The sequence below is a fragment of the Camelus ferus genome, chromosome 7, assembly GCF_009834535.1.
Source record: "Camelus ferus isolate YT-003-E chromosome 7, BCGSAC_Cfer_1.0, whole genome shotgun sequence".
Classification (NCBI taxonomy): Eukaryota; Metazoa; Chordata; class Mammalia; order Artiodactyla; family Camelidae; genus Camelus; species Camelus ferus.
Genome location: NC_045702.1, coordinates 16463581 through 16479118, shown reverse-complemented (window position 1 = coordinate 16479118; position 15538 = coordinate 16463581).

The window sequence follows — 15538 nt, the reverse complement described above, 5'->3', positions numbered from 1 at the left end:
CAGACCCAGAAGAGAGGTGTGGCCACCCCAAAAGGGAAGCCCTTAGGCAGCTGGCTCCTCCCAGACATGGCAGGGATCTTCCCTAAATCCATCTAAGAAAGCAGACCTGGTAACTTCAACCAACACTGCTGGAGGATGTGACCGCAGGTTGACCCAGGAGCCGGACTGGGGCAATGGAAGACTCCTCACCTAGTCCTCTGTCCTTGGGACGCACGTTCTGCCTACTGTTCCCACACTAGGAGCTGTTTCAAGGATGCAGCTTTGAGAGAGTAAGGTGTTGTTGAGACCATCTGGACTAAAAACGTGGATGAACACTGTTAAGGGTTCTATATAAACTTTTGAGATTCTGGCATTGGGTGCAAAGATCTACTCATCTTGGAGAGCCCGAAACAAGCCTTGCAGGTAAGTTCCCTTGTTTATTCAGCCTGCCACTTACCAATCTGCTTCTTTCTTTGGTCTCTCCTTGCCCAGGAACAACAGACACAGAAAAGACACAGGCATCAATGAAAAAGATACACAGAAGTGAGGCAATATAAAATAGAAGCTAGGAACATGGATTCCCAAAACAAACTCTTTGGGTTTGAGTCCTGGTTCTATTGCTTATTTGCTTGGATACTTTACTTAACTGAGCCTCACTTTCCTTATCTATAAAATGGGGATGATGATAAAATATACCTCATAGAGTTATTGTGAGGATTAAGTAAAGAAATACAGGTAAGTGTTCAGAATAAGGCCTGGTATATAGTTGGAGCTGCTAGTTATGATTATGTTAGGACATCCCACAGCCCTAGCTGCTCCACACTCATCAGGCTAGTAGATCATTGGCCTGGTCTCAATCCATCCACAGTTTAAGATCTTAAAAGATGATTCTGCTAGAGCTCAGGGAAACAGTGAAAAATCTATCCACATTCATTTCTGATGAATTAATTTTTGTGAATTTTGGCAAATAATCTATCCACATAAATTTTGGTGAATTTTGGCTTAGTCAACATAGCTCTTTCCTCTTTCCAAAGTAAATTAAGAGGCAAATAAAAAACACATGGCCTACAAAATAATTCTGTAACATGAGTGATAGATGTTTTAGCAATCAAGAAATGTTAAAATTATATATTTCAAAGAAAAAAATTGCTATAGAAAACAGAAGTAAATTGAAACTACATTTGATGGAGGAAAAGACAAAAATCATAGACTCCATGAAATAAAAGGTAAAAATGAGATAAGAAAATACATGATATGAGAGAGTTGTCAGAGTTAAGAAAATAATGGGGGAGGGTATAGCTTAAGTGGTACAGTGCGAGCTTAGCATGCACGAGGTCCTGGGTTCAATCCCCAGTCTTCCTCTAAAATAAATAAATAAATAACCTCCCCACACAAAAAAGAAAAGAATGGAAGAAAACATCTAATGACCTGGTGGAATTTTGAATGAATTTAGCATAAACTATGGTTAGAACTGACACAAAGAAGATTCAATCAGTGAAAAAAAAAAAAAGACAAGCTTGGGATTTTATTTCATGATACAGAAAAGGACAAACAGATTAAAATGATCAGAAACAAGGTCCAGATGTAGAAGATGAACAATGGAAATCCAGTTTTAAAAAAGGTGGGGAGGAGGGAGCAGAAGAAATACTCTTCTCCTAATAAAAATCATGTAAGAATAGTATATGATAATATAAAAATATTAGAAAAGAAAACCTTTTTAAGTTGAGGCTAGACCTGCATCCATAAGTCAAAGCTCATCAGGTGTCAGGGAAAGTCACTAAAGACTCCAGGATTTAGACATATTCTATTGAAACTGTTGAATATTGAGGGGAAATTTAACAATAATGGCAAAGGACCAATACAAGGAAAACATTTTATTTAAAAATGCATGAATGGAAAAATGCATTGCAACCTTAAGAGGAATTCCATATTGCAGAGATATAGATCCCCTCAAACTAATGAAACTAACTAGCTGAAGTTGATGTAATCCTGGGTAAAATGCCAGTGGGATTATTTTGGAAACTTACTAAAAACTGCTTCTGAAATTAATTTGGAGTAACGAAAAGCACTTGATAGGAAGAAGTTGAATATAGGGAAGAAATAAATGAGAGTGAGGAAATACAGTTAGGTATAGACCATTCCTGTGGCAGGTTTGTATTAAAAAAAGAAGATTGATGGTGTTGAGTCATATGGGAGTTTTTTAAAGTAAAAAAAAAATTAAACAGTTGATGGGAAAAGACTGAAAATTTAGGATAGGTAGGATCCCACTGGAGAGGGTACCAGAAGACACAAGGGGAGGTGAGAAAAGACAGACATCTTTAGCTGGAAGCGAGGATATTCTAACCACGAAGTCTGGAGTCATCAAGAAACATAAATAATAGTTTAATAATAATATATACTAATATAATAATAATTCATAATAATATAATAAGTTATAAGATAGTCATTATAACAGCTAACATATATTGAGCATTATTTTGAAGCTGGGGAAATGATCGTCCATAAGATAGACATGGAACTTAGAGTCCAGAGGGCAGACAGACCAAACACAAGTAAACAAAATAACTGCAAATTACAATGAAAAGTTTGTAAGAAATACACATGGTCATAAGAATGATGGTGGGAAGTGGGATGATGGTACTTAGGAAGGTCAGAAGGTCTTCCCTGAAGATGTGATAGATGTGATACTGAAGCCAAGAGCTGAGAGCTGAAAAGGAGCCTGCCATTCCAGTAGAGAGGAGGTGGTCCCTACGGGCTGTGGGCAGAGAGCCTGGGCAAGGTGGGAAAGCATGGTGAGGCCAGTGTGGTCAGGTGACGTGAGGTCTAGGGGAACGGGGCAGGGAGCAAGTCATGCAGGACCTTGGAGGCGACAGTAGGGGGTTACATTTTTATCCTAATTGCAGTGAGAAGCCACTGGTGAGATGGCATGACCTGATTTGCATCTTCAAAGATTGCTTCCAGGCCACTGCATGGAGAATGGATTGGGGGTCAAAGGGGAGCAGGGAGAAGAGTGAGGAGGTTTTGTTAGGAGTCTCAACAAGAGGTGGCATTGCCTGAACTAGGGTGGTGACCATGGAGATAAGAAGGGGGAGCTGGGTAAACTCACTAGGGTGAAATCTGCAAGGACTGATGATGGAGGGTTTAAGGGAGAAGAGGGAATACAGGATGATCCACAAGTTTCTGGCGTGGAACCTAGCTCCCCACTGGAGAAGGAGATGTGGTTAGAGGGTGGCCAAAAATGAGCAGGTAAGACTTGGTAGTAAATTGGGCAGGGCAGGCTAGGCAGGCTCCCAGGGGAACTGGGAGACCTAGGCTCTGAGACCAGACCCAGATGAAGGCAATGTTGAGAAAGTTGTTCTAGGATGTGCAGGCTGGTGAATAAAGGAGTGGAGAGGGAGGCCAGTAAATAAGAACCTGGGTTTAATCCAGGGCAGTGAGAATGATGAGGGAGGGACTGAGATATTTTGAAGAAATATTGGGCAGCCAGTGGAGATAAAAGAGAATCAGAGGTGAGATGAATGGTGCCAATGTTCCAGAAAAGGACGTGTGGAGAGATGAGGCTATTTCTGATAATGTTTTAAAATGATGACAGGGCTCTCAGATGAAAAGGTCCACTGGACAATAAATACAGTTACCCCATCAGAACAAAGATCTAAGGTCCAGACTGGTTGCCAAATGGGCCGCATGCTAGGTAATTGAGGATGATTCCATCTTTCACGTGTGGATTCACAATCTTCCAAAAATGAGGAGACAGCAACATACACGTAACACTCATACTGCATTCACTAGTAAAACCACAGTCAACTTAACTCATCTTTGAAAATTCGGAAGTTTCCTTTAGGTTCTTGCCACGCTTCAGGGTCACCATTAGGAATGTGAATTATGGCTGGTTTGAAGCAACTTCATTTGAAACCGTGGTTTGGGGAAAACGTCCTCTTTGAGCCTTGGTATATGAAATGTACAAAGACACTGATCTCCCGCCTAGAGGGTTTCTAGTCCCACACTTCTCAAAATTTACACAGACTTTTTTTCCAGTGTTAGCACAACCGACTAAGGTTTTATTTTCTGCCTTTGCTTTCCCCACATATCTCAGAAGCCATATGGTAGGCAGCTAATAATGTGGTTTGCAGAACAATATACCTGGCTGCCCCTGTGCACAGCACAATGAAAAAAGCTTGGCTCCACCCACTCCGTCTCCCTGTTCTCTCTCCCATTTTCCATCCCTGCAGACAGTGCCCTTCTCCCCCTCCGTTGGCTCCCATTTCTTGTTTTCCTCCCCTTTAATGCCTTTTTCTCTTCCTGCTTCACCGACTTCTTTCTTTCCCTCTGGCTTGCTTGTCTTCTGTCTCTGTTTGCCTGCTCATCCATCTTCTCCCCTACGGAGCTCATAGATTCAGAACAGCACTTGCTGGAATCTCATTGTCTGAGCAATGACTGCCCTCCCTGACTTCTGTCTGTTAAAAGAAAAAAAAAATCCTTGTCATCTAAGCTTCAAGACTGCCTGGATTCCAGATAAACTAAGATTTATTGTGTGTACACAATGGCGACCCCCAGGCTATGCACTCTGAATGCATATCATGAATGTTCAAGGAGAAGGGCTGAAGCCAGCAGGCTCTTGGTTTTATCTGGAAAACATTATTTTTTATAATTATTGAAGAAGATAATAAAGAGAATCAAATTAATGCTTTGCATGACCAGAGAGTGGTTGAGGTCAGGGGTCATTGAGAGGGCAGTGTGGTCCTTCTTGAGAAGCTTGAGTACGGGGTCCACTGTATCCTCAGTTGTGAGTGGACGCAGGGGACCTCAGAGTGACACTCAGATCACCAGGGAGCCTTCATTTGCTGACCCTTTACGTAACTCTTCTCTCTCTCTCCCTCTTTCCCCCAAAGCCAAAGAGCAGATAAGAAGGTAAAGAGTTGGGAGATGTATTTGAGATAGGAGAGGCTGGCAGAGTAAGGGGGAAAAACTTTCCTTTTCCCCCAGTGTCCTCAAAACTTTCCTTTTTCCCCATCTCATAACAGATTACTTTCTACCCGACCAGCTGGATCACTACATGCTTAACTTTGTTAAGATGGACAGAATAACAGGACTTTCGAATGATTCAGTCCATCAATTTAACCTTTTAAAAAAACAAACAAGATGATATTATGTAAGAATCAATGGGTCAAATGGCTAATACCATGGCCAAAATCCTTGGCTGACCTCAGAATAATCAATTTGGGCATAACCTCGGGGGAGAAGTTTCCTGGGTCAGTTACCCCTGTGTTCTTTCAAAGTTGAGAACAAGACACTGAATTTGGCCCTTTACTCACCAAACTGATGTTTTGTGGCTTCAAATATTCGTTTTGTTCCAGGTAGACATGGCTTTTCCTCAAAGCTTCTGTTAGGAATATAGAGACAGACCAGGAAAAAAAAAATGTCTTTTCAATGACAACCACGTCTTGGTGGCTCTTCCTTCCATTTACGTCTAACACTCACTAATTATACTTTCACGAATTGTATTTTCATGTTGAAATCTGTGTGTTAAACGTTGAATCTTTCACTGACATCAGGACTGGACTGAGTCTATATCATGAGAACATATTTTACTAATTTGGTTAGTTCATTTAAAAATTCTGGATAGTGTATCGACATGATGACAAGCAGCAAGTTTAACTGATTTAACACCAGTAGCTACAACCTTTGAAAAGCTAAAATACATGCATGGCATTAGGACTTGCGTATTCTTTATCCCAATGGTCATTAGAGGCTAAAGTCAAAATCTGAAACTCTTCTTTTAAAAAAAAAAATTAGTAGACTTTATTTTTGAAACAGTTTTAGAAATTTAGAAATTTTACAGAAAAATAAGCAGAAATTTCAGAGTTCCCATATCACCCTCCTCCAGTTTCCGCTCTTGCTAACTTCTTACCTTAGTGTAGTACATTTGTTGCAACTGACAAGCCAATACTGATACATCATTAACTAAAGTCCATAGTTTATACTACGTTTCGCTCTTTGTGTTGTACATTTTAAAGGTTTTGACAAATGTATAATGACCTGTATCCATCATTACAGTGTCAGACAGAATAGTTTCACTGCCCTGGAAGTCCCCTGTGGTTTACCTATTTATCTATCCCTCCCCTTGAATCCCTGGAAACCACAGATCTTTTACATATCCCCCTAGGCTTGCTCTTCCAGTGTGTCATATAGTTGGAATTACACAGCATGTAGCCTTTACAGACTGGCTTCTTTCATTTATCAATATGTATCTAAGGTTCCATCTAAGGTTGTGGCTTGATAGCTCATTTGTTTTCATCACTGAATAATAATATTCCATTGCATGGATGTACCACCATTTGTTTATCCATTTTTTAAGTTATTAGTATATACCTCCAATGTGCTCCACATTCTACGTAGTTCTAAGAGGGCTACTAGAAAATTCTAAAATAGCTTTATTTTCAAGTTTAGTCTAATTATGACAATAAGACATATGTTAGACAAAATAATATGAAAGTATATATTAAGCACTGAAATCTATGGTTTGCACCAAACAAATATTGCTTCTGGAAAAGCAATATTCTCAGGGGAACATGAGTCTCCTTGAAATTGCACATATTTGTGTGTGTGTGTGTATATATGTGTCCACGGTCCAAAGCATTCATCAAAATCTCTAAAGGGATATGTTACACCTCCTCCCAATAGTAAGAACCATTTCAGAGATGAGGAGCAGTGCCAATAATCACCTGTTGCACGTATAGATGCAGAAGAGCTAGTAAGGGGGTAGGGCTTGATCTGAAACCTGAAGGGTGGTGGTAGGACCTGGTCTGGTTGAGCAAGGAGCCTACAGCAAGAGTAGGCGGAGGAATGCTAGATGGGGCTGATAGAGAGGGAGGAAGAACAGATCTACTATGAACTAGAAAGGGATGAGAAGTAAGGCTGGCTAAGAAAGGGAGGTCCTTCAAAGTCCAGGAGTTGTTTAATTTGGGGTAATATCTTTTCATCCCAATAGAAAGTGTCCCATGCCAGCTGTTAGTTGGCACATGTGCGAGTGCGCGCACACACACACACACACACACACACACACACACACACACACACGATACCTGAAAGAATACACCTTCCCAGTTCCCTTTGCCTCTTCTCTGTGGAGAAACTTCCCTACGGAAGGGCTTTAGATCAGAAAGTCCGTGTGAAACCATGAGCCCTGATCAAGAAAGAGAAGGAAGGTGGAGGGGCAGGAGGGATGGTTCCCTTCTGCTAAGTCAGCTTGATCTCAGCACTTGGCTCTGGAAACCTTTGCTCACTTTCCACCTCTTCAACATGGTTGCAAAAATGCTCTGCAAACTGTGAAGCGCTTTGTAAATGCCCCTGCTATTATGCTGTCCCATCTCCTATGAAATACGTTTCCTTTCCTTCTCTGCTTTCTTAAATCAGATCCATCCTTAAATGTCTGGCTCAAAATTTAAGCCTTTCTTGACTATTTCAGCAGACTGTGATCTTTCCATCTCCTAAAAGTCAATAGAATTTATAATATGAATCTTTCATTTGGCCCGTATCACATGCTGCCTTGATATTATTTGCTTGTTCATTTCTTCTGAGTCTCTGTTTGGTCTTTTACTACAAGATTGTGAGACAAAGGTGTTCACTGATGTATGCCATGCACTAAAACAGTGTCTGGCACATAGTAGGTGGTCAATAAATGCTTTTTAAATGTACCATTGTCTATGAGGATATGGCAGGGATGTTTTATGCCATTTTTCTTCCTCACAAAGTTTTAGTTTATGCTATTCACCCCGCAGTTAACCATTTGATTACACATGTAGAAACTGGTGATCTGATCTGAACATCTTGCCTAATTAGCCATGAATTAGGCAGACTGCAGACAAATAACCCACATGATCTTCTTGGTGTAGATCAGATAGAGTTGCATCTTTCTTTTACCATTTTGCCTTATTTCCTATTGATGGCCTCCTACCTGGGCCTCAAATAATACCAAATGATGCTCACTACTTAAAAAGTGCATTTTCCAAGACATCTCTTTTGGAAGAGGGGAATGACAGTTGTTCATCTTTTGCAACAGAGTTGACCTAGTAGCCAAAGCCCTGGCTCAGAGCAAACTTGTCACCTCTGACTGTCTAAGTAGACAAGTTGCCTGACCTTGCTCACTGCCCCACCTCCCTGGGGCTGAAGGGGACCATTCACCCAACTTTGCTTCGTGGAATTCCTGAAGGATAGCCACCCACATAGCTATTACTGTTTAAATTTGTCTGTTTGTTTTTATTGTCAATACACTCTATGTACATGCTGGGCCAAGTTATATAGTAAATCGCCTAATAGACAGGGCCTTCAGCCTCTGGGAACCGCAGAGAGAATAAAGACAAGAGAGTGGGTGATAACACAGGCTGGAAACTAACCACCAGACAGATCATGAGTGAGGCTGGTAGGCTCTTCCGCCTCCTAGAGATTGTATCTCTACAGAATCTTGTGGAGCCAGGGTCCAGTTCTCAGCCTTGTGGTTTTGATAACTCTATTTTTTCAGTTTAACCAAGAGTCATTAGGAGCTGATGAGTTTATCCATTCTAACCAAACCACAGACTAGCTTTGTTTTTTCTCCAAATCACAGCACTAGTGTATTAATTTAGAGTGAGTGAGCTACAGTCCAAATATTTAGGTCCAGGGCACTTACCTTCTGGTATACACAAAGCTGATAAATTACATTTCTAATGAGGGGATAGCTTGCTAGGCATGGAATCAGAGTCTCAGGGTGCATTTTCCATGGGGAATAACATAGCCTGATACACGCACAAGTCCCAAGTCCTGCTCTGCTTTGGAAATTGCTTTCCCAGGGGAAAGAATATTATGGGATGGAGACCCACAGACACAATCTTCCTCTTCACTTACTTTTTCTAAATTTCATGAAAACTACCACTCATTTATATATGTCATTATAAAATCCATCTTTGTTTAATATTTTAAAGTCATACTTGAAATTCTTTTAATTCCAAAGTATGTGATCATGGCAAGAAATGGGGGAAAAACCCCGCTCCAAAAATGTGTGAACAAAGTGAATAATCTCACATCTCTGCCACAGTCTCCACTCTCCGCTCTTGTCGTAATAGACTTGGCAAGACTAGGGTGAGCAGCCTTCTGCACGTTTCACCAGGATGCTATGAAGACACGCAACACAGTTAGGGATCTTCAATTTCTTTTTATAAATGTGGGCTTATGTGAGGCACTGTACTCTGAAACCTACTGTTCTCACTTCATATGCCGTGGACACTCCCCCTAGGTCAGTGAATATAACTCAAACTCGTTGGTAGCTGCGTCATATCCCATGGTGGGGTAGATGTACCCAGGGTCCTGCTTCAGATCAAGTCTAGTCTTTGGCCACTGCAATAACAATAAAGTATTAAACCATAAGGTATTAAACACTTCTGTGCCTATCTTGTTAGATGTTGACATTTTTGCTTCTGTAAACTGGGTTCCCCACAGTGGGGGTGCCTTTGTGAAAGAAATGCTGGTTCTAGTTCTGTGAGCTGTTTCTCATGAATTGCAGTGAATTGTCTTGACCATTTCTTCATGACACAAAGATAAGGACCTTCTTTTTCTTTTTCTTTTTCTTTTTCCTTTTTTCAGAAAAATCTGTCTCCTCATTACACGAAGAGGCTGTTGAACAAACCCATGGGATGCAGAGTCATATGAGACTTTTGCCACTGTGGGGGAAAGTCCCCGATTTAAGCATTTTGCCCTTTGCATAGCCTTTGAGAATGTCGGAGCTGGTCTAGCCTGGTGGGCACTTAATACATACTCGTTGAGCATTGAATACCTGAAGGTCATTTGGATGAAGTGTCTCATTCCACAGATGGGGAAATTGAAGCCCAGAGGGTTAAGTGAGGCACAATTAAGGTGAAAGGGAGGAAAAAGTCCAAGTGATCCAAGTTGCAAAGAGATTCGGGAGCTCGGAGTAGAAGGAGAGATTTGGGGGAGGTAGCGACCACATGTATAGGATATACACATGCAAAGATTGAGACATCAGAATGTGTGCATTAAGAATATAATTCTTGGAGGGAGGGTATAGCTCAGTGGTAGAACTGCATGCTTAGCATGATGAGGTCCTGGGTTCAATCCCCAGTCCCTCCATCAAAATAAATAAATAATTAAAAACCTAATTCCACCCCCAACCAAAAAAAAAAAAAAAAGGAATATAATTCTTCTTTAAAGCTTTCTTGAATGACAGCAGCTAGGGTTTAAGTTTAACTTTTTAATTTTGGCTATTTCTTGTGGCCGAACCTGTTTCTTTGAATGTGACCCCGTGCGGAAACTGGACCCCTGGCAGTTCAGAGACTGTGAGATGTTCTCTGTAACCTGCTCTTCTTCTCTTGGACACTCACATAGACCCATTTCTCAGCCCCCTTGTGGTTAGATGTAGTCACGTGACTGAGTCATCGCCCTTGGAGTGAGGACAGAAGATAGGGACATGACCGCTAGGCTGGCTCGTAGAAACCTCCCTCTGGGACCCTCCATTCCCTCCTGCTGACTGACAGCTGGAAGCAAAGGACTCTGAGATCCCACACACCAGTGGGGGAAGCCTGGGTCCCTGCATCCCTACATGGAAGGCTGCGTGCTAAACACCCACTCTGGACTGTTGTAAATCAGCTTCCACTGTGTCAGACCATTGTCAGCTTTTATCTGTTACAGCAGCTGGGATACTTAAGGAGGCAATGGCTTCCACTATATGTAGTTGTGGTTTCATTTATTGGGTTTTATTTTTTTTTAAATGAATAACCAGATATAAAATCCAGAACCTGTATCAATCAATGATACAATCATTGTTCCACATTCTCTTAACATCCACTATTCATGCAAATTTAATAAGGAGACCTGAACCACCCACCTGATCCATGAGAATGAATACCCAGGAGCAAGGGGAAAAATGATCTGACATTAAAATTTTTCCTTACTACCGCAGAACTTAATTTAGTTTGATCACAGTGCAAACTTGATTTCTTTTCTCCAAGAGTTTAAGAAATCGTTTCTCTTTTTGAGCATTGTCTTTTTGTCAGTGGCTCTGGCCTGATCACACACTCTAAACAGGTTTTGTTGTCTTGACAGGAGGGGAGATTTTCTAAATAATTATTTCATTTGTGCTTGCTTGAAAAGTAGAATAAAAGATGAAGAGAAGCCAGTTAGGGAAGTAAAAGAAAGGAGGATGAAAAGAAATTAACAGGACTTGAATTGTTCCCATTTTCAAAAATCATCACCATACTGTTAATAGTAGTAGTAGATGTAGTGGAAGTTTGAATATTTCATTCAAGCAGGAAACTCAGAGGACCCTCCTGGTCCCTTCTTGCATTTTAAACTAAAGCTGCATTGACTCTCTAGCTAAGACAAATTATTCGGTAAGCCTAAAATCTTGATGCAGCCATTTGGGATAGACTGATGGCCGTGTGGTTGCAGGTATGTGGGATAAAGAGAAGCTATTGTAGAGATATTTGTACATTTTATGATGAGGAGGAGATGATGGAACATATAAACAGATGCCTTTGGCATTGCACCCGGGGGTCTGACTAACCATATGACTCAGATGACAACGCAGAGGTTAAGGCTGAGGGTGGGGAGAAGGAGGAATTGATCTAGAACTACATGCACAAACCTAAAACTACTCTAGAAAAGAAATACTCTTACGGGAAACAGGGATTTGAGACCGTAGTAAAAGATCATCAAATTCTAGTCACTGTGTTGGACACTTTTTTTTTTAAGATCTTTTTAAAAAATTGCATTCTCTTTTATTGAAGTATGGTCAGTTTACAATGTTGTGTCAATTTCTCGTGTACAGCATAATAGTTCAGTCATACATAGACATACATACATTCGCTTTCATATTCTTTTTCATTATAAACTGTTATAAGATATTGAATATAGTTCGCTGTGCTATAGATTATAAACTTGTTGTTTCTCAGTTTTATGTATAGTAGTTGGTATCTGCAAATCTCGAGCTCCCAATTTATCCCTTTAACACCCACTTTCCCCACTGGTAACCATAAGTTTGTTTTCTATGTCTGTGAGCCTGTTTCTATTTTGTAAATAAGTTCACTTATGCATTTTTTTGGTTAATTTTTAGATTCCACATATAAGTGATATCATATGGTATTTTTCTTTCTCTTCCTGGCTTACTTTACTTAGAATGACAATCTCCAGGTCCATCCATGTTGCTACACATGGCATTATTTTATTATTTTTTATGACTGAGTTACTATATATCCAGTGTATATATATACCACATCTTCTTTATCCATTCTTCTGTCAATGGACATTTAGGTTGTTTCCATGTCCTGGCTATTGTAAATAGTGCTGCTGTGAACATTGGGGTGTGTATCTTTTCAAATCATATTTTTCTCTGGATATATTCCCAGGAGTGGGATTTCTGGATCATATGGTAAGTCTATTTTAGTTTTTTAAGGAACCTCCATACTGGACATTTCATTAATAAAAAAGATACTAAAAGTATAGGCATTTTCTATAATTTCTCAAACTATTACAGACCAAAAGGTGAATATGTTTGTCGGGGGAGGGGGTGCTAAACCAGGTTGGAATGACACACCACCACGGTAAGGACACTCATCTGCAAATAGGCAGGTGTGATGTGTGCAGAACTAGGAGAGGGGTTATGGCTTCTTTTGATAACAGTTTATAAGGTGATACTTGTCCAGACTCAAAGCCTTATAGCTTTTGTTTCCCAACTTTTCCATTTTTCACTCACTACCAACTTGGACTCCTGCTCAAAAATATTCAGTGCTTCTCCATTGCTTATAGAAATAGAGTCAAATATCTCTGCTCGGCACTCAAGGCCCTCCCCAATACAGGCCCAGCTGAACTGTCTCAAACTGTCTAAACTCACTCTTGCCTGACCTCTGTCCCCCTTTGGGCAGGACACTCTCCATTCAGTGCACCACGTTCATGCCCCCATTCCCAGCCCTAAGCCTTTCCTCCTCTCCTCTCCTCTTCCCTTCGGTTCAATCCCATGGTGCTCTGGGTGCAGCTCAGCCTTCTAAGGCCCCCACGTGGGTTTGGCTCTGGCTCCCAAGGGCAGGTGCCCAGGGCTGTGTGCTTGGCTGGATGTTCTGCTGACACTGTCCTGAAGTTCTGAGTAATTTCTGGACAAGGGAACCTATATTTTCTACTTGCACTGGGCTCCACAAATTGTGTCATCAGGCCTGTGGGTGGGAACTATCTGTGTGGACAACTCCAACACATGGCCTTGTGTTTTTATTTAAGTAACGTGAACACAAGCTTGAACATACTCAGAGCACTTTCTGTGTACACAGCAACTGTACAGGCATCACCTCATCTAAATCACCCAGCAGAGCCAGGGAGCCAGGAGGCTGAGTTCCAGCAGCAGCTGTGGGGCATTTCTGAATCGATCTGAAGCACTTTGGAGTTTTCCTTTCAATTTGTGTTCACATTTTCCAGCTCCTCTTGTCCTGTAATGTTTATAATAATGAAAGTTTGGAGCAGTCTAAATGTCCACCACTCTGGTGTGGCTTGACCACCTCCCGTATTAGTTTCCTAGAGCTGCTGTAACAAAATACCACAAACTTCGTGACTTAAGCACTAGCAGTGCACCACCTCATAGTTCCAGAGGCAAGAAGTCTGACGTCAAGGTGTCTACAGGGCCACACGCCCTCTGAACCCTGGAGGGGAATCCTTCCTTGAACTTCTCGTGGTTCTCTGGCAATCTTTAGTGTTCCTTGGCCTGAGGATGTACCCCTCCAGTTCACTGTCTTCACATGGCCATCTTCTTATAAGGACATCACTTATATTGAAGTAGTGGAGTGGACATCATGCCACTGCAGGATGACCTCATCTTAATTTAATCTGTAATGGTTCAATTTCCAAATAAGGTCACACTCTAAGGTATTGAGGGTTAGGACTTCAAGTAATCTTTTTTTTTTTTTTTTTTTTTTTGGTGGAGAGCGTAATTTCACCCATCACACTTCCTCTGCTGCCCATACTACTAGTCTTGTAGACCCCAACTCTGGAATGTCTCTTGAAACCAGTCATTTCTCCTAATGCCATCACCATGGTCCAGGTCTTTCTCATCCTTTGCCTCCTAATCTTATGGCCTGTGATCTGTTCCCACTCTGCAGCCAATTAGGGCTTTTAAAAACCCTGATCTTGTCACTCCCTAACTTCCCATTATCTCTGGACATGTCCCAACACTATAATGAGGTTTTTAAGGCCTTGCATAGCTTGGCCCCACTACCCCTCTGATCTCCCTCCATCCCTCCTTCCCCATTACTCTCTCTCTTGCCAGCCTCCGACTCATCCCTTATGCTCCAGGTAGACTGAATTCTCCCAGTTAAGGGCCATGATCTCTCCTCCTCCAGACCTCCATGCTGCCAGGAACACTCCCCTGCCCTCTTCAACCTTCAGTGTTTGGCTTACAAATCACGTCCTTGGAATGTCTGGGCAAAATCAACTCTAAGGGGGCATCCACAGCCCTCTCTTTTTCAGTGTCTACCAGAGAGAACCCTGAAACTGTTAGCTATGAAGTTTCTGCCCTGCCCTCTTCCTTCAACCCCAAAAGGAAAGCAAGAGTTTAAGTCAGTCCACACAACGAAGTTCTAGGAGAAGAAAATAAAATCTAAGGGTAGAATAAAAGGCGATTTAATTATTCTTGTCAAACACTTTGAACACCCCACCCCCCTTAGTGTTATTCTAGAAATGCAAAAAAAAAAAAAATCATTTGAAGTTACTTGGAGCTGATGGACTGTCCTTGACGATGGCTCTAAGATTGAATTTCATGGGGCTCAGAATTTCATGCGTTACCCTCCTACAGCACTTGCCCTCTGTCCACGAGGGCATCCATCACACCACATTGCTGTGGGTTTGCTCGCCTCCCTCCCCACTAGACTGCAGGTACCTAGCCCAGCACTGGCACACAGTAAGCCCTCTAATGATTGACTTATCAGTGAATCAATGATGTAAAAGAAAACAAGTCACAGAGAAGTTAAGAGGTTTGCCCAAGGTCACACCACACATTCGATGTAGAGGCAGACACTAAACTTGGGTTTGTCCTAAAGGTCACATCCTCAGCCACTGCCCAGTGGGTGATGAACTCTCAGGGCCCGAGGCCTGGGTCTGCCTTGTCACAATCGTATTGTCGGTACCATCGGTCTCCAGTGGGGGACTGGTTTAAGGACCCACTAAGGATACCAAAGTCAGCAGAGGCTCAAGTCCCTGCTATAGAGTGGCACAGGTCAGTCGGCGCTCCCTATAAATAGACATTGCTACTGCGGTTGGTGAACTCGGAGGATGCGGAACCCGTGGGTACGGAAGGCGGCTGCACAAACTTGTCGAATGAGAGAGAGAGAAGAGAGGATCGTGAAAGAGAAAGGGAAGGAGAGAGAGATTGTGAAGATAAAAGGAAGAAGTTAGAGAACACAGAAGGAAGAGAGGAGGAAGGGAAATAAGAGAGAAGACGAGAGAACTCGCGCCCCTGCCTCGGCTCAGAGCCGGAGCCCGCGGGCCTCGTTCCCGCCACCAGTGTTCACGGGGCCTCGAGTAAGTGCCGGACACG